The sequence below is a fragment of the Panthera onca genome, chromosome X, assembly GCF_046562875.1.
Source record: "Panthera onca isolate mPanOnc1 chromosome X, mPanOnc1 haplotype 2, whole genome shotgun sequence".
Classification (NCBI taxonomy): Eukaryota; Metazoa; Chordata; class Mammalia; order Carnivora; family Felidae; genus Panthera; species Panthera onca.
The window spans coordinates 86,825,974-86,844,653 of NC_138357.1; the positions used below are offsets into that span (position 1 = coordinate 86,825,974).

The window sequence follows — 18,680 nt, forward strand, 5'->3', positions numbered from 1 at the left end:
TAAAATCTAATAAATTTAGAACATCAGGAGTCTGTGGCATTTGCACTGGAACCCACTTTCCTACCTCCCCTTTAAACTCTCCCTGCCATTGGAGCGCCTGGGTGGCTCAGTCGGTTAAGCATCCGACTTCAGCTTAGGTCATGATCTCACAGTTCGTGGGTTCAAGCCCCACATTGGGCTCTGTGCTGATGGCTCAGAGCCTGAAGCCTGCTTCAGATTCTGTCTCACTTTCTCTCTGCTCCTCCCCTGCTCATGCTCTGTCTCTCTCAAAAAATAAAATAAACATTAAAAAAATTTAAACTCTCCCTGCCAGCTCCATGTTACAGAAGCTCTAACTCCTAGAAAGTGCATCCAAGAAGATGGGGGCTCCCTTTACCCACCACTCCCAGTTTTAGGGCTATAGTTTCACCCCAAAAAGGGTGGGTCACAGGCATCTCTCATCTGCCTCCACCATCCACCCACCAGCTCCGTATTATAGAAGCTCTATTTCATGGCCGAGATCAGGGCTTCCTTCCCCCTCCCACTTCCACTCAGTGATGAGAAATGAGAAGGCAAGCTGACACTCCCCAAACCCCCTAACCACCCTAGGCAGGATATAGATGACACTCCTCAGGCATTCCCAGCTGCCCAAGAACAAAGGAAAGGGAAAAAACAATGGTTAACTGATAGTGATCATAGTCATACAGGACATGAGTCTCCATCAGTTTACAAATGTCTTCATAAATTACAAGAAAACAGCAATCTTATCAATAGCCTAATCTCCAAAAACCTATAGACTCAGTTTCCTGGAGCCCCAACATCACCCTCCCCTCCATAGTGATGTAGAGGACAAAGGTGAGAAGGAAATGGTAGGTAAAATTAAATTTCCTTGGAGCTCCTGGGTGGCTCAGTCTGTTGGGTGACCAACTCTTGATCTCGGTTCAGGTCATGATCCCATGGTTTGTGGGACTGAGCCCCGCAGTGGGCTCTGTGCTGACAGGGAGGAACCTGCTTGGTATTCTGTCTCTCCCTCTCTGCCCCTCCCTCACTCATGCTCATGTTCATGCTCTCCCTCTCTCTCAAAATAAATAAATAAACTTAAAAAAAATAAATTTCTGGGGCGCCTAGAAGGCTCAGTTAAGCATCCGACTTTGGCTCAGGTCATGATCTTGTGGTTCGTGAGTTCAAGCCCCATGTCAGGCTCTGTGCTGACAGCTCAGAGCCTAGAGCCTGCTTCGGATTCTGTGCCTCCCTCTCTCTTTGCCGCTGCCCTGCTCTTGCTCTTTCTCTTTCTCACTCTCTCTCAAAAATAAATAAACATTAGGGGCGCCTGGGTGGCTTAGTCAGTTGGGCCTCCCACTTCAGCTCAGGTCATGAATTCGCAGTTCATGGGTTTGAGCCCCACATCGGGCTCTGTGCTGACAGTTCAGAGCCTGGAGCCTGCTTTGGAGTCTGTGTCTCCCTCTCTCTCTGTTCCTCCCCCACTCACTCAGTCTCAATCTCTCTCTCTCTCTCTCTCTCTCTCTCTCTTTTTCTCTCTCTCTCTAATAAATAAAGATTTTAAAAACTAAAAATAAATAAACATTAAAAAAATAATTAAAAAATTAAATTTCCTTATAACCTGCAGCCCATTGACAAATACCTGAGGCAAATACAGAGTATAACATTTCTCCAGGAACACCCTACTGTCTTTTTTTTTTAATGTTTATTTATATTTGAGAAAGAACCAGCAGGGAAGGGGCAGAGAGAGATGGAGACAGAATCTGAAGCAGGCCCAGTGCAGGGCCCAGTGCTCAGCTAGAACTCACAAACCTTGAGATCATGACCTGAGCTGAAGTCGGATGCTTAACCCACTGAGCCACCCAGGCACTCCACCCCCTACTGTCTTACTGTAAATGCCTTACTAGAGGGAAAACAACCTTAGCTTGACCATAGCAAGGCCTCCAGTATTTTATGAGTCCTCCTTAGCATATGAAAGTCCTTCTGGAGGTCTCCTTTTTGCCTTTACCTCATCCAACTCCATAGAATATAACCACTCTTCCTAACTCCAGTGCAGCTCTTTCTGCCCATGGGTCCTGTCCCCGTGCTTTAATAAAATCACCTTTTTGCACCAAAGACATCTTCAAGAATTCTTTCTTGGCCATCAGCTACAGCCTCCCCCCCCAACACTCCCAAACCCCACCAATGGTGTGGAGGAGGCTGTACCCCAAACGAGGCAATACTGGAGGTCCAATAGCAACCCCCACCCTCAGATCCTACTCATAGTGGTGGGGTTTTGGGGTGATGGTGGGGCTCAAGGAGTTCAGAGCTGACGGCCAAGAAAGCATTCTTCAAGATGTCTTTGGTGCAAAAAGGTGATTTTATCAAAGCACAGGGACAGGACCCATGGGCAGAAAGACCTGCACTAGGTTGTGAGGAGTGGCTAGTTATATATCCTCAGGTTGGGAGGGGTTTAGGGATAGATTAAGTCTCTAAGGAATCTTGGAAGCCAGATTTCCAGGACCTTGAGGGGCTAGCTGTTGTTAGGAAAACAAGTCATTTATTACCATTTAGTAAAACCTCAGTCATGAGACCCTTCAGATATATATCAGGGGGCCATAAGCTTGGAGTATGATTGCCAGCATATGTCTTGGGGGAGTTGAGATAAAGGAAATTTCCAAAGGAATTTTTATATGTTACAGTAGACTTACAGGACCCTGAGAGGTCGGGATAATGTTAAACTAAGATTCCCTTTTGCCCCTAGAAAAGTGTCATCATCAAGGCAGCCAAGCTCCTAGAGGGAGGTCACTTTGCCAGTTTCAAGGACTTGTTAATGGGCTATAGGCAGTAAGGGAATTTAATTTTTTTATTTGCCTTAGCTGCCCACATCACCATGGCAAGCACTTAAACCCCTTTCCTTTGTTCTTGGGTAGCCAGGAGTGTGCGAGGAATACCACATATTCCAGGAGGTGCCCTTAGCCTGTACTTTGCCCTCAGCTTGCTTGTGCTCCCTCATCAATATGGTGGTGGTTCTATGTGGGGAGAGGCAAGCAGAAAAGTTAGGAGCTACAGTCCCATTCAGCTTCTACTTTCAGGACACAGGTGTCACTCCAGGAGAAACAGGCCACCATCCCTGTCCCCAGCCCTATCTTCAGTGTAAGAGCACAGAATTTCTACCCAAGGGGAGAGGCAAGTCTAGAGGACTGATAGCTCCATAGCCCTGCTGAGGGGCTGATTTTAATTAGAACAGAGTGTGGTGTATAGGAAGCTAGAAAATCTACCCTAAAATATGCCTTTTAGTATATTAGGCTTGTATATTTTGAGCTGCCTATTTTGAGAAACAGCAGACACATGGAAGGTCTGGAAACAGAGTAGAAGTTACCCTTTGGTGAGGGACATTTACATTTATAAAGAAAATCTCTATTTGTAAGGGTGTCTCTCTGTATTAGGAAGAGAAGGATGACTCTAAATCACAAGAGACTCATCAGTGGAGAAGGCACTGACTTAAATCTGCATAACAAACCATATCCTTGTTTACCATGATTTTCCTGGCCTCCCTACACCTTTCTTTCATCTTTAATTGACGATGGTATTTAGGCCTAAATTCTAAGCCATCTCTGGGAGTTACTCAATTTTCCCTGGGTATCTCCCAGGTATACCTGAGGTATACATGTTAATAAACTTCTGTTTTTCTCTTGTTTATCTGTCTCTTTCTTAATGTTCATTTATTTTTTTTAATTTTTTTAATGTTTATTATTGACAGAGAGAGAGCATGAGCAGGGGAGGGGCCAAGAGACTGGGAGACACACAATGTGAAGCAGGCTCCAGGCTCCAAGCTGTCAGCACAGAGCCCGAGGGCTCGAACTCACGAACTGTGAGATCATGACCTGAGCCGAAGTTGGACGCCCAACCGACTGAGCCACCCAGGTGCCCCAATGTTCATTTATTTTTGAGAGAGACACACACAGTGCGAGTGGGGGAGAAACAGAGAGAGAAGGAGACACAAAATACAAAGCAAGAACTCCAGGCTCTGAGCTGTCAGCACAGAGCCCAACACGGGGCTCAAATTCACAAACCGTGAGATCATGACCTGAGCCGAAGTTGGACACTCAACAGACTGAACCACCCAGGCGCCCCTAAATGTATTTTATGATGGGGGACTTAACGAAGATTTTAAAGGGTGGAATGAAAATATTTTCCTCCCCAGTAGGAGTAACTCCTATCTTCAGGTGTAGTCAAAAACAGTAACAATCTTACTGTCAGACAATTGAGAGAAGGCTAATAGTTTCATGAAACCAGTACCAAAAGACAAAACAGCAAATCACCCAGAAGTTTAACAGTAAGAACCAGGGAAATGGACAGCTCAAAAGTACCCTGTTAAGACCATACTTCTCCCTGGATGTCAGGAGGCTGTGTACATTTGGCAGACTGCACCCACTAAAAAGCAACTGCAGCATGCACTTGAGAACTACTAGTCTCTACTAGAACACATGGCAAAAAGCATCCCCCACATCACTCACAGATCCATCAGCAAAGAGGAGGAAAAAGTTTTCCTCAATCTTCTTAGAGTCCCTGGTGGGATCTGAAAATTAGACTGACAAAGACAAATTAACAGAAGAAACACAAATGTATTTAATATAAGTTTTACATGACACAGGGCCTTCATAAGGAAATGAAAATCCAAAGAAATTATTAAACCTGAGTACTTTTATGCACAGTACTTGATGAAAAGAGATGAAAAGGGAACAGCCATGGAAGAACATGGTAGGTCAAGGAGTATGGGGTAAGTGTAGTAAACTGGGGGAAAATTAGTGCTGCAGGACTTTTTACCTTCATACCTTGGATTCATTGTCTCACCGCTGCGAAGAATGAAGAGGTGGACACAGAATGAACAGCAGTCAAAGTTTATTAGAGCGTAAGATTACAAAGGAAGAATAGTAGGAAAGCTCTCTTTACAGAGAGGGGGCATTGGAAAGTGAATGCCCTTGGCTATAGGTAAGGGTCCTTGTTTTATAAGGTTCTGGTCAGCCCTCCACCTACCCTTCCCCCTTGTTCCTTCTCAGGTCCCATCCCTATTGGCTTCATAGCTCTAGGTGCTGGGTTGTCCATTCCTGATTGGCTCCTTTCCATTGTATGAGGGGTTGTCTATGGTCATACTATTCCTTGCAGAGCATATGTTTGATGGTCTACTTATTTCTATTCAGGTCTTTTGTTCCTGAAGAGAACCTGAGGCGGAGTAGGTGGTGTCTGTGACATTCTTAAGAGGGACCTTACACTTGAGGGGGTTTGCCATGGTCAGAGGCTCCCAGCATTGTTCCAAAATATGTGTTTTTCCCCACCCAGTTACCTCTGGTCCTAACCTTTCCCTCTCTGCCTATTTTATGCTATCTTTTCCCTATCATATTAGCAAGGCTTGTTCAGATTCTTCTCAACATCCCTTTGTCTTCAGAGATAAGGATGATACTTTCCTCTGAGTATAGGGCAGGCACCTCTCACATGAGAGTCTTATGACCTGCTTCAGGGGAAAAATATACGGGGAAGGTCAGAGTGACCTTCCTGCTTCTTCCATTTTCTCAAATTCCTTCAATTTCAAATATTCTGTTGGGAAAATAAATAAAGTTTTACACCGTAAGATGGCCGATGGGACTAAAACAAGCTCTGGTCTCTAGCTTAGAGACCCCTCTTCGGGTTCTTCTTGCCCTGTTTGCCAAGTGTGCGAAAACCCGCCACAGATATGGAAGCTGACAACTATAAAATACCCTTCCCCCCTTCATTCGGAGCTCAGATCTTTGGAGAAACGGTCTCCTCTGAGCCCACCAGTGTTAAATACATCTCCAATCCACCAAGATCTCCGAGTTCCACTTGGTTTTTCCGCCAGCATTCCAGCCTGGTTCCATAACAATTCAACATGCTAAGGTACCACTTTGGAGTAGCATGTCCTGATCCCCATCACTGGTTCAAGGAACATAAGCACAACCTCTAAATAATCATTGACTGAATATTAAGCCACATTGACCTGGGGTAACTTCTAGGAAGCTAGGCTTAAAAATAAAAACAAGGGGAAAAAAACTGAGCATTGACATGAGAGACTGCACACTGTAAGGAAAATATACTTTATAGAATTAGTCCAGGCAAGACATTAAACAAATAAGCTAAAAGAAAACAACACCACGAAAAAGCCTCAGAGGGAATGTGAAGCTCATTAGAATCCATAGTTGTTATGATATGTTATCTGAAATGCCTACTGCTCAACAGAAAGTTATGAGACATGCAAAGAAACAGGAGAGTGTGATTCTTATACAGTTTTTTTAAAACAGGCAGCAGAAACCAACTTAAGGGGACCCAGATGTGGGAGTCAACAGACAAAGACTGCAAAGTAGCTATTATAAATATGTTCACAGGGGCACCTAGGTGGCTCAGTTGGTTGAGCATCCAATTTCAGCTCAGGTCATGATCTCATGATCCATGAGTTCGAGCCCTGAGTCTTCATCAAATAAAGAACATCAATTAAGAGAGAAATTACTTTTAAAAATTGAAATTCTGGAGTTGAAAAGTAAAAAACTGAAATTTTAAAAAATCACCAGAGGGGCTCAAAGTAGATTTGAGCAGGCAGAAAAAAAAAAGAATTAGTGAACTTGAGGATAGATCATTTTAGATTATTCAATCTGAAGAACAGGAATGATAAAAGGATGAGGAAAAATGAGCATAGCTCACAGACCTATGGGATACAATGAAGTACACCAATATATATATAATGGAGGTATCAGAAGGAGAGGAAAGGGAGAAATGAACAGAAAAATTATTTGGAGAAATAACCACTGGGGGCACCCGGGTGGCTCAGTAAGTCGAATATCTGACTCTTGGTTTCAGCTAGGGTCATGGTCCCTGGGTGACGGGATCGAGCCCTGCATCAGGCTCCATGCTCAGCATGGAGCCTGCTTGAGGTTCTCTCTTTCTCTCTCTCCCTCTGCCCCTCTTCTCAGCTTGTGCACTCTCTCCCTCTCTCTAAAATTAAAAAAAGATTAAAGAAAAAAGAAATAACCACTGAAAATTTCCTAAATAGGTAACAAACCATTAATCTACAAATCCAAAAACCTCAACAGACTACATGTAAAAAATGCAAAGAAATCCCTACCCAGACATAGCATAATAAAAATGTTGACAGCCACGCTCCTTATCAGGGAAATACAAATCAAAACCACACTCAGATATCACCTCACGCCAGTCAGAGTGGCCAAAATGAAGAAATCAGGAGACTATAGATGCTGGAGAGGATGTAGAGAAACGGGAACCCTCTTGCACTGTTGGTGGGAATGCAAATTGGTGCAGCCGCTCTGGAAAGCAGTGTGGAGGTTCCTCAGAAAATTAAAAATAGACCTACCCTATGACCCAGCAATAGCACTGCTAGGAATTTACCCAAGGGATACAGGAGTACTGATGCATAGGGGCACTTGTACCCCAATGTTTATAGCAGCACTCTCAACAATAGCCAAATGATGGAAAGAGCCTAAATGTCCATCAACTGATGAATGGATAAAGAAATTGTGGTTTATATACACAATGGAATACTACGTGGCAATGAGAAAAAATGAAATATGGCCTTTTGTAGCAACGTGGATGGAACTGGAGAGTGTGATGCTAAGTGAAATAAGCCATACAGAGAAAGACAGATACCATATGGTTTCACTCTTATGTGGATCCTGAGAAACGTAACAGAAACCCATGGGGGAGGGGAAGGAAAAAAAAAAAGAGGTTAGAGTGGGAGAGAGCCAAAGCATAAGAGACTGTTAAAAACTGAGAACAAACTGAGGGTTGATGGGGGGTGGGAGGGAGGGTAAGGTGGGTGATGGGTATTGAGGAGGGCACCTTTTGGGATGAGCACTGGGTGTTGTATGGAAACCAATTTGACAGTAAATTTCATATATTAAAAAAAATAAATAAACATTAAAAAAAATGTTGACAGCCAAAGACAAAGAGAAAATCTTGAAAGCAGCAAAAGAAAAATAAATGCACTCCATTCTCTTGAAACTGCATTATTTCTCACTGATCTCAATTCATCAAATCTTGGGTAGCTCTGAAGCTGGGGCTCCACACTAGCTGAAATATATGAATTTACTCCTGGATCGTGTTTTGTAGTCCCTTCTGAGATAGCATCTGCTATGGACATGCTAGAGTTTTGCTGCAGCCCTTCCACCAATTGCTGCCACCCTTCCACCAATTGCTGCCCTTTATGGTAACTTGGCCCTTTATGTAACTTGGAGCAAGTTACTTATTAGCCTCTATGAGCTCACTTTCCAAATCTCTAAATGGACTTCACATCCCCACTTTATTATTATTGTAAGAATTAGAAACAATATATGTGCTGTGTCCTGACTATGAGAGTTACTGCAGAAATGATGCTAGATGATCTTGGAAAAGAGTGGTTAATATGTGGTCAAGTTTTGTGTGATGATCCAGGAGATGAATGCCAACAGAGAAAATGCCAACCTTAGGAAGTGCAGGAGCACAGGAGTACAAACCACTGACTAAGTGAGCACCACACATTCATGGCCTCCAAAGGCATAGCAGCACCTAGAGGCATGGGTTGTGATAATTTATTCATAACAATGGCTTTTGGCACTGCTTTGCTCTGGCCCAGGCACTATACTTAGGTCCTCCATTGGTGTAAATAAGCCATCTCCATACCTTCTCAATAAACCTAGCTGATATAATGATGTTTTACAAGTAAAAATGACACTGAAGTTCAGAAGCATGAATTAACCTACATAAAGTCACATAAGACATAATAGGCAAAGCTAGACCGTAAGTTCAGAGCACTTTATTGGCAAAAAAGAGCTCTTTCCCCATACCCTGCCGCCACTTGGATTCATTCATTTATCCTGTATATATTGAATACCTCCTGGATGCCAAACATTTGGGCTATCAGGACTAGACTTTGCATTTATTTGGACATTTTCATGTAACATTAGGCTTTGGCTTTAGCTAGGTATTATGTGTGTTGATTTTTCTCTTGGTTCAGTTTGGGTTATACCCCTAGGAATCATTAGCACACAATCTTCCAAGGAGCAGAACTCAGATTGCTTCTTGGTTGTCTGGGACCCACTCTTGAGTTAACCTCCTAAGATGGCAGAGCTTCCAGTATTAAATGGTAGGTGAAGTTCTCAGAGCAGCCTTTCACATGGATTGAACCCAAAGACTATACTGTGGGGTAGCATTCAGGGCCTCAGAGGGGTTCTGTGCCCCTCCAATGGGGGAATTCTCCCATTTTGGGTCAGTGTTTTTCATAATTCAGCAAAGAAAAATATGTGAGACACATAGGAAAGCCCTTAGGTAAATACTGGGTCCTATCTAGATTCATTCTTACTTTACTAGATGTAGGCCCTCAAAGAGTTCAGAGACTTCACACATTTATCAAAGACACCCAAATCCCTCAACTTAAACACTAGGACAGACCTTAAGAGTTCAGAGACATCACACCTTGAAAACATAACTCCAAACATATCAGATTCAAACCTTGGGATAAACACTTAAAGAATTCAAAGATCTCATGCCAACAAGACAGACCCCCAACTACCTAAGACTCAAACCTGAGGACATAAACCCTCAATGAATTCACAGACCTCATACCCTGAACACAAGCACCTACATATCTCAGAGTAAAATATTGGGAAACAGAACACTACAGAGGGCAGAGATATCATACCTTGAAAACTGACCCCCAAATAACTCAGACTCAAACCTTGGAACAGGCTATCAAAAGATTTAGAAATCCCATACCTTGAACAAGACCCCAAATATCTCAGACTCAAAGTTTAGGATACACACTTTCAAGGAGTTCAAAGACCTCAGACCTTGAAGACGATCCCAAAAATCTCAGATTAATATTGAAAACAAAAAGGCAGGGCGCCTGGGTGGCTCAGTCAGTTAAGTGTCCGACTTCGGCTCAGGTCATGATCTTGCAGTTCGTGAATTCAGGCCCCGCATCGGGCTCTGTGCTGACAGCTCAGAGCCTGGAGCCTGTTTCAGATTCTGTGTCTCCCTCTCTCTCTGGCCCTTCCCCTCTCAAGCTCTGTCTCTCTCACTCTCTCTCTCTCAAAAATAAATAAACATTTTTTTAAAAAATTAAAAAAAATAAAAATTTAAAAAATTTAAAAAAGAAAGAAAACAAAAAGGCAATGAAAGGGTTCAAAGACCACACATTCTGAACTCAGGCCCCAAATAGTTCAAACCCAACTTGAGACACAGAACCTCTAGAAGTTCAGAGGTCTCACACCTAATACTCAAACACTGAAAAAAAGATCACCAAAGCATTTAGGGAACACAAACCCTGAACTCAGACTTCCAAATATATCACACTCAATCTTGAGGACAAACATGCTCAGAGTTCAGAGATTTTACATACTAAATGAAGAACCTGAAATATTTCAGACTCAAAACAACAGAAAGTTTTAGACCTCACACCAAGAACATGAACTTCCAAACACCTCAGACTCAATATTTGAGACACGGACCCTCAAAGACTTCAGAGACCTCACATCCTCAACAACAAAAAAATACCCAAACACCCTACATCGAAACTTTGTCACAGATCCTCAAGATTGGATATCTCAAACCCAGAACGTAGACTGCAAACACCTCAGACTAAAACCATAGGACACAGACCAACAATGCATTCAGAGACCTTACACCAGTAACAAATAGGACTCCACATACTTCAGACTCAAACACTGAGAAACACACTTACTGATTTCAGAGATCCTACATTAACCCATGTCTTTTGTTTTCTGTATTCTTATGATTTGACATTTGTATTCTTATGATTTGCTGACCTTGGAGGGACTGCCTCTCCCAAGGTTAGTCAAGTCCTAGAAACAGTAAACAACTTGCCTGAGAGAGCACTTTTCAAATATAAATGAACCAATCCACAGCCCATACCCCAGGCTCTCACACTGCAGACCACTATTCCTCTGCCCTAATCACCCAGGGCCAGGTACCAGACAACCAGAGACAGCCCCTATAAACAGAGTCCACTAAAACTATTCAAATTAGCCAAATCCAAAACTAATTACCCTGCCTAGCCTACTCCTTTCAGTGAAAACCACAATAAAAACTCTTGCTCACAATTTCCTCATCTCTCTGCCTCCTGACTAACCCTGGTGCTTCCCCATGTGGCACTGAATAGTTCAGCATTCCATCTTCTCTTGGGATATGTAAGTATAAAAAATTATCTTCTCAATAACAGTCATTTCCTGATTTGTTGGCCTTACCATACCTGAATAATAACAAAACATGTATTAAAACAGAACTCATACCCTGACCAGATTTCACCAAATACATAAACCTCAAAACCTGATACATAGACCTCCAAAGAGTTCAGAGAGTTCTAACTCTAAATATTGAACCTGAAATATCCCTGAATCAAACCATAGGGTGGACCCTGGAAGGCCTCACATTTGAACACAGTTCCCAAATATCTCTGAATTAATTCGTGCAACACAGACCCTAGAAGAGTTCAGAAAATCCCAACCCTGGATGCAGACTCAGAATACCTCAGATTCAAAACTTAGAAAATAGACTCTTAAAAGACTCTTAAATACAGAGAACAAACTGAGGGTTGATGGGGAGAGGTGGGGAAAGGGTAAAATGGGTGATGGGCATTGAGGAGGGCACTCTTTAAGATGAGCACTGGGTGTTGTATATAAGCAATGAATCACAGGAATCTACCCCTGAAACCAAGAGCACACTGTATACACTGTATGTTAGCCAATTTGACAATAAATTACACCTAAAAAAAAAAAAAGAAAATACACTCAAATACTTTAGATAACCCACATCCTCAACCTGGATCGCCAAATACCTCAGATGCAAACCTTGGAACAGATCCTTAAGGAGTTTATTTACCATGTACCATGAATTAAGATCCTCCTGTTAACTAAGTTTCAAGCCTTGGGAAACACACCCTCAAAGAATTTAGGGAACTCAAACCCTGAACACAGACATCTAAATACCTTATAGTTAAACCTTGGAACACAGACCATCAAAGCATTTAGAAACCTTGCAACCTGAAAAAAATAAATAAATACCTCAGATTCAAACCTTGGGAGAAAGCCTCAAAGAGTTCAGAGACTTCAACCCTGAACAAAGACCCCCAGATGCCTCAGACTCAAACCTTGGAACACAGAACCTTGTGCAGCTCAGGGACTTCACATCTAGAACAGAAACCTCAAATATATCAGACTCAAACCTTGGAAGAGAGCCTCCAAGTGTTTAGAGACCTCACTCCCTGAAAGCAGACCCCAAATACCTCAAACTCACACTTGGAACACAGACCTCGAGGCACCTGAGTGGCTCAGTTGGTTGAGCGTCCGACTTTGGCTCAGATCATGATCTCATGGTTCATGAGTTCGAGCCCCAAGTCGGGTTCTGTGCTGACAGCTCAGAGCCTGAAGCCTGCTTTGGATTCTGTGCCTCCCCCCATCTCTCTCTCTCTCTCTGCCCCTCCCCTGTTTGTAGTCTCTCTCTCAAAAAAATAAAAAATAAAATAAAATAAAATAAAATAAAATAAAATAACACAACATAACATAAAATAAAATTTCAGAGACCTCACACCTTGAACACAGACCCACAGATACCTCAGATCCAAACTTGTGACACAAACCCTCAAATATTCAAAGATTTCACACAATGAACACACATGCTCAAGTACCTGAACTCCCACAATGGAACAGAGCCTCAAGAATTTGGAGACAGGAGGCCCTGAACACAGATTCTCAATTGCCTCAGACTCATATCTTGAAACACAGACCTTCAAAGATTTCAGACAGCACACAACCTGAACACAAACCCCACATACCTCAGATTCAAACTTTGGAGCACAGATACTGGGTGAGTTCAAGGACCTCACACTCTGACTTCAGACACCAAATACCTCACAACCAAATTTGGACAGACTCTAAAAGTTCTAAGACTTCAAGGGTGCTTAGGTGGCTCAGTCAGTTAAGCGTCTGACTTTGGCTCAGGTCATGATCTCATGATTTTGGGTTCAAGCTTGGAATTGGGCTCTGTGCTGAAAAAAATTTTAATAAAAAATAAAAGTTCTAAGACTTCAGACCCTGAACCTAGACCTCCCAAATAAATCAGCCATAAATCATGGAACACTGACTAAAGAATTTCAGTGACCGCATACACTGAATCCAAGCCTAATTATCTCAGATTCAAACCTTGGAACACAGACAATGAAAGCACTTTAAAATCTCACATCCTAAAAATAAATAAATAAATAAATAAAATAAAATAAAATAAAATAAAATAAAATAAAATAAAATCTCACATCCTGAAAAGGATTCTGAATACCTCAGAGTTATACCTTGGGACACAAACCCTCAAAGATTTCAGAGACTCCACACCTGAATACAGACCAAAAATACATAATACACAAACCTTGCAATATAGACCCTATGAAAGTGCTGACTAGCAGCATTACTCACAAGAACCAAAAACCAGCGGCTGGGGAAGGGGTAAATCGGGAATTAGTGTTCAATGGGTATAAAGTTTCAGTTTGGGAAGATGGAAAAGTTCTGGACACCTGTTGCTCAACAGTGTGAATATCCTTAGTGAACTGTACACTTAAAAACAGTTGAGGGGCACCTGGGTGGCTCAGTCAGTTAAACATCCGACTTCGGCTCAGGTCATGATCTCATGGCTCATGAGTTCAAGCTGATAGCTCAGAGCCTGGAGTCTTCTTCAGATTCTGTGTCTCCCTCTATCTCTGCCTCTCCCCTGCTCACGCCCTGCCTCTCACTCTTTCAAAAATAAATAAACATTATTTTTTTTCAAATAGTTAAGATGATAAATCCTATGTTATGTGTATTTTACCACAATTTAAAATATAGGGAGTGGGGATGTTAACTGGATTATCTATCTGCATAGTATCTGCTCAATTGTTTACATTGGACCAACCTGTAGCTTCTCCTGAGTACACCTGTCAAATTACTTAGCTACCTTTGTTCTCATTGCCCGTGGAATGAGAGTTAGAAATTGCAAGGACACTAATGCGATTGTGGAAGATCGTCTGTGTTACTGTCCCCTTCCTTAAAGGTAAAGAACAGTAAGTAGTGACAATGCGTAGACAGAGACACAAGGATAAGCATTTGTGGAAAAGAGAGGATCTTAAATGATAGAATCTCTCCAGTTTAACAAAAAGAGCCACGGGGAAATACCATTTCTATCATTTCTTCAGTTGAACTCAACTTCCCTTCTGTATATGATCAAAATATATTAAGTTACATATATAAATACCCAGAAATAATTACAATAATTGTTGTAATTATAATATCAATTACCATTGGAATTCACACATATATAGCATTTTACAATATTCAAAGCATTTTTGTGTGACTTTAGTTCATTTAATTCTTGCAACTCTAACAAGAAGAAAAGACTGAGCCAAACAACTTCTGGCTTAGGATCAGTGCTCATGTGGACATATCTGGCTCCTGGGGTCATCAGCTCTGCCTTGTGACCTCCAAAACATTGACCTCTGGTAACTGCCTGATTTGTCCTAATCTTCCACCTGCTCTTCTTGACACAGACGCCTTACACATTTGATTTACAGTCATGAGTCCTATAATCTATGATCTGTCACAAGGTTTTGCAAAATTTACTTAATAATCCATCTGGAGTCCATCTACTACCCTCAGGCCTTTATCATCTTTCATTGTACCACTATAACATCCCCCCAATAGTCTTTTTATCTCCATTTTAGTCCCTTGAATTAGTCAGCTTAATGGTGATAAAAAAGATGGTTCAAAGTGTTTAAATTGAAAGACTTGAATTAATGGACCATGCAAACCTTTAAACTTTAAGCCCTTAAACTCGGTTGAAGGTTTTAACAGAGTTAAAGGAAGTTAAGGGTGCTGAGACACCTGGGGAGTAGCAACAGGGAGAAGCCATTACCATCCCTTGAGGTGAATGGGGCATGGGGAAGAAGAAGTATTACTGGAATCCGTGAGAATTCAAGCAGAAGAGGTGCCAGTGGACAGGAGCTATGGATACAGGTAGAAAACCAGAGTCATTGACAGATGCACAGCCAGGGAGGGAGAGAGTTAGAGGGGCAGAATGGACAGATAAATACCTACAAACTCTCTCTCTAACTACACTCTGATCTGCTGGTGCCCACTTCTTCCCACCCACACCTACACACATGCATTGTCCAAAATCAAGCAGAAGTTAGAGGATATGGTGCTTGTAAAACATCTTCAAATTCATTTACAATCCCCTCACCAAGGGGTGGAGCCTAATTCTCCTCCACTTAAATATTTTTTGTTTATTTTAATCTATTTCTTTATTAGCTTTGCAATTAACAAAGGAAAAAAAGGTAATGACATAAAGAGCAATAAAAAATCTGTGACCTGTTGGTTTGGGATATGTACTTTAAGACTAGAATTGTTTTTATTCTTCATATAAAATGGTGAATATTATAAAACTGTAGAAATCAAACACAAGCTGTTTTTCTTTCATTAAAGATTGGGTCTTTTCTCCTGAAAACATGTAGGTCCCAAAGATACTGATATCAAGTTTACAAAATATCATACATTGATTCTGTTACCCCATTTATACAAAATTGCAAACAACTCTGTCTACATATATGTAGACTCAGAGTCACATATCTGGGATTGTATTCAGCAAAGTATAAAACAATGGTTTTCTTGGGAATGCAAGCTGGTGCAGCCACTCTGGAAAACAGTATGGAGGTTCCTCAAAAAACTAAAAATAGAACTACCCTACAACCCAGCAATTGCACTACTAGGCATTTATCCAAGGGATACAGGTGTGCTGTTTTGAAGGGACACATGCACCCCAATGTTTATAGCAGCACTATCAACAATAGCCAAAGTATGGAAAGAGCCCAAATGTCCACCGATGGATGAATGGATAAAGAAGATGTGGTGTCTATATACAATGGAGTATTACTCAGCAATCAAAAAGAATGAAATCTTGCCATTTGCAACTACGTGGATGGAACTGGAGGGTATTATGCTAAGTGAAATTAGAGAAAGACAAAAATCATATGACTTCACTCATATGAGGACTTTAAGAGACAAAACAGATGAACATAAGGGAAGGGAAACAAAAATAATATAAAAACAGGGACGGGGACAAAACAGAAGAGACTCATAAATATGGAACACAAACTGAGGGTTACTGGAGGGGTTGTGGGAGGGGGTATGGGCTAAATGGGTAAGGGGCACTAAGGAATCTACTCCTGAAATCATTGTTGTACTATATGCTAACTAATTTGGATGTAAATTTTAAAAAATAATAAATAAATAAATAAATAAATAAATAAATAAATAATTTAAAAAATGGAATCTCCCAAAAAGCCAGCATGGAAATAACCATGCACTTAACTTCTCAATAAATACTACTTGTCTGAAACTTGAAATGTATTCTGAACCATTGTTGTTAACTCAAAAGAGCAAGGAAAATGGGTGAAAAGTGTTCTTTTTCACTTTAGTATCTCCAGTTTGGGAATGGTTAGTAAGAAAAAGGCATCAAAAATAACAGCTTTAAAAATACCAAAATTTAATTCAATAAAATGAGCTTGCCAATGTAGCTGACCTAATACCCTAGGTAGCATAATGCCAGAGAGATGACAATAAGCTTTTATAACATAAGGATATGTTTAAGGAAAAGGAAGAACCTCAGGCAGGAAGTAACTTATAGACTCTTAAAATCCCATCTGTTAAAAAGATTTTGACACTTGTTAACATGCTACAGAAGACTTTAGTCAGAACTATTGCAATAGGTATATCAATCAGGGAGGAAAAACTTACCCTCTACTCTCTTAGCTTCAGTGCTTGGGAGACTGCAAATTAAACTGACAGTGAACAGTAGCAGAATATGCCATCCCAAAATATGCTATGTTGGCATAAGAATTCTTTTAAGCTGAAGACAAGTGAGAAGAAGCAGATACAAAAAAAGCTCTCTGCCCTCCCTCTGTCTACAAGTAGAACATAAATTTGTAAAGATGTTCCCCCTCTCCTCTCTATGAGGAAGGACAGGAGTTAATCACCAGAGACAACTCTAGACTTAACAGCCCAGAGAGAGCACCAGAAAAATCAACATAGCAAACATTTCTAACTAGCCCTTATCTTCCATTAGTTCTTCCATATATTTACCTTCTCATAATTTGCCACCCTTACAGACTCAAAGTCCTTTTCCTTTACCTTGTCACGCCTCTAAAAAATGTGTTGTTCTCTTGTCAAGATGCCATATAAGCCCAAGTTCAAACCACCCCTTTGAGTTAATCATCAATGAGTATTCTCCCATGTGTATTTCAAATGTACACATTAATAAACTTCTATTTGTTTTTCTCTTGTTAGTATGTCTTTTGTCAGTCTAATTTGCAGAGCCCCAGCCAATGAACCCAGGATGAGTAGAAGAAACAGATTTTGTTTTCCTCTCCTACAACAGATTATCAAGAGTAAAACAGATTTTTATTCTTGTGTGTACATCACAGAAAAATATGACTTAAGGAGGCATTTAAAATTTGGGGCTTATACACCATCTTGATAGGGGAAGGGTGCAGGATAAGGGTACTTACAGAAAAACAAGTGACTTTTTGGAAAGATAATAGGCCCTTAGGAGAACAGATAGGAGATATGGTAGTTTTATGACACCTGTTCAGGCATCCTGTGGAGACTTCTCATCTCCATTGATAAGAGCCAATCATCCCTGGTTGCTCCCAAGAAGGGGATTTATGACAGTTGAGTTCTTTTGGGAGGCTCTGCTTTTAGGCAGATAAGAGATTTCAGGAACTCAGATGCCTTCCTCTCAAAACAATTTTTATGCCACAGTAGCTTATTCTGGACCCCTTCAAGTGCGTCAAGACTATCACCATAGAGGAGAGATATTGGGCTCAACTCCAAATATAACAAGGACAAGTGAAGATTTATAACCATTGAGCCAAATGAGGGGTCAGTAGATGGAAAATTACTCAAAGGAAACATCATGGGTAGGGGGATTCTTGCTAAACTAACTCAACAGGATTCTTACTGAAAGAAAGCCAGAATGATTGGATATCAAGAGTGGGGATTCTCAGGGCACTCAGCTGACTCAGTTGGTAGAGCATGCAACTCTTGATCTCAGGGTTGTAAGTTCGAACCCCATGATGGGTATAGAGATTACTTAAAAATAAAATCTTAAAAAAAAGAGGATTCTCTCTAAACTAACTTAGCAGGATTCTTGTTGCACCTGGACTAAGCAAACTGAAGACAGGGCCCAAAGACAAGGCCTAGTTGAAAAGAGGTCTCAGAGGAGCCTGACTAAAGTTTGGTCAAGGACAAACAGAGTCTTTGTCACTTGTGAGCTCAAACTGAAGCTGACCATAGTATTTATTGGGTGTCATCTGAACACCAACGGTACTCTGTGACCATTGCCTAAATAGAGCCAAAGACACAAATGTGGCTTTTGAGCCTTCTGGCTTTATATTTGAGTTTCATGTTGCTTTTCCTGCTCTACTCACAAAAAAAGAAAGGAGAAATGTCATCTAACCAAAAATGACCCAGGTAACCTAAGATATGGGAGAAAATATTTACAAGTCCTATATCTGATAAGAGGTTAATATCCAAAATATATAAAGAACTCCTACAACTTAATAACAAAAACCAAACAACCCAATGTAAAAATGGGCAGAAGAACAGAACAGATGTTTTTTTCAA

General features: G+C 41.1%; 1 long non-coding RNA gene across 6 annotated transcripts in view; it reads right to left on the reverse strand.

Annotated features, from left to right (window-relative positions):
• LOC145713622 (uncharacterized) overlaps positions 1-18,680 on the reverse strand; it is a 171,952-nt gene that overhangs the window by 112,031 nt on the left and 41,241 nt on the right. The window contains exon 1 of one of the 6 annotated variants that reach the window (XR_014136662.1): positions 4,797-4,815. The exons of the other annotated variants lie outside the window; for them this stretch is intronic. This is a non-coding gene — a long non-coding RNA (uncharacterized LOC145713622). Of the gene's footprint in view, positions 1-4,796; positions 4,816-18,680 lie in introns of those variants that run through there. 6 annotated transcript variants of the gene reach the window in all.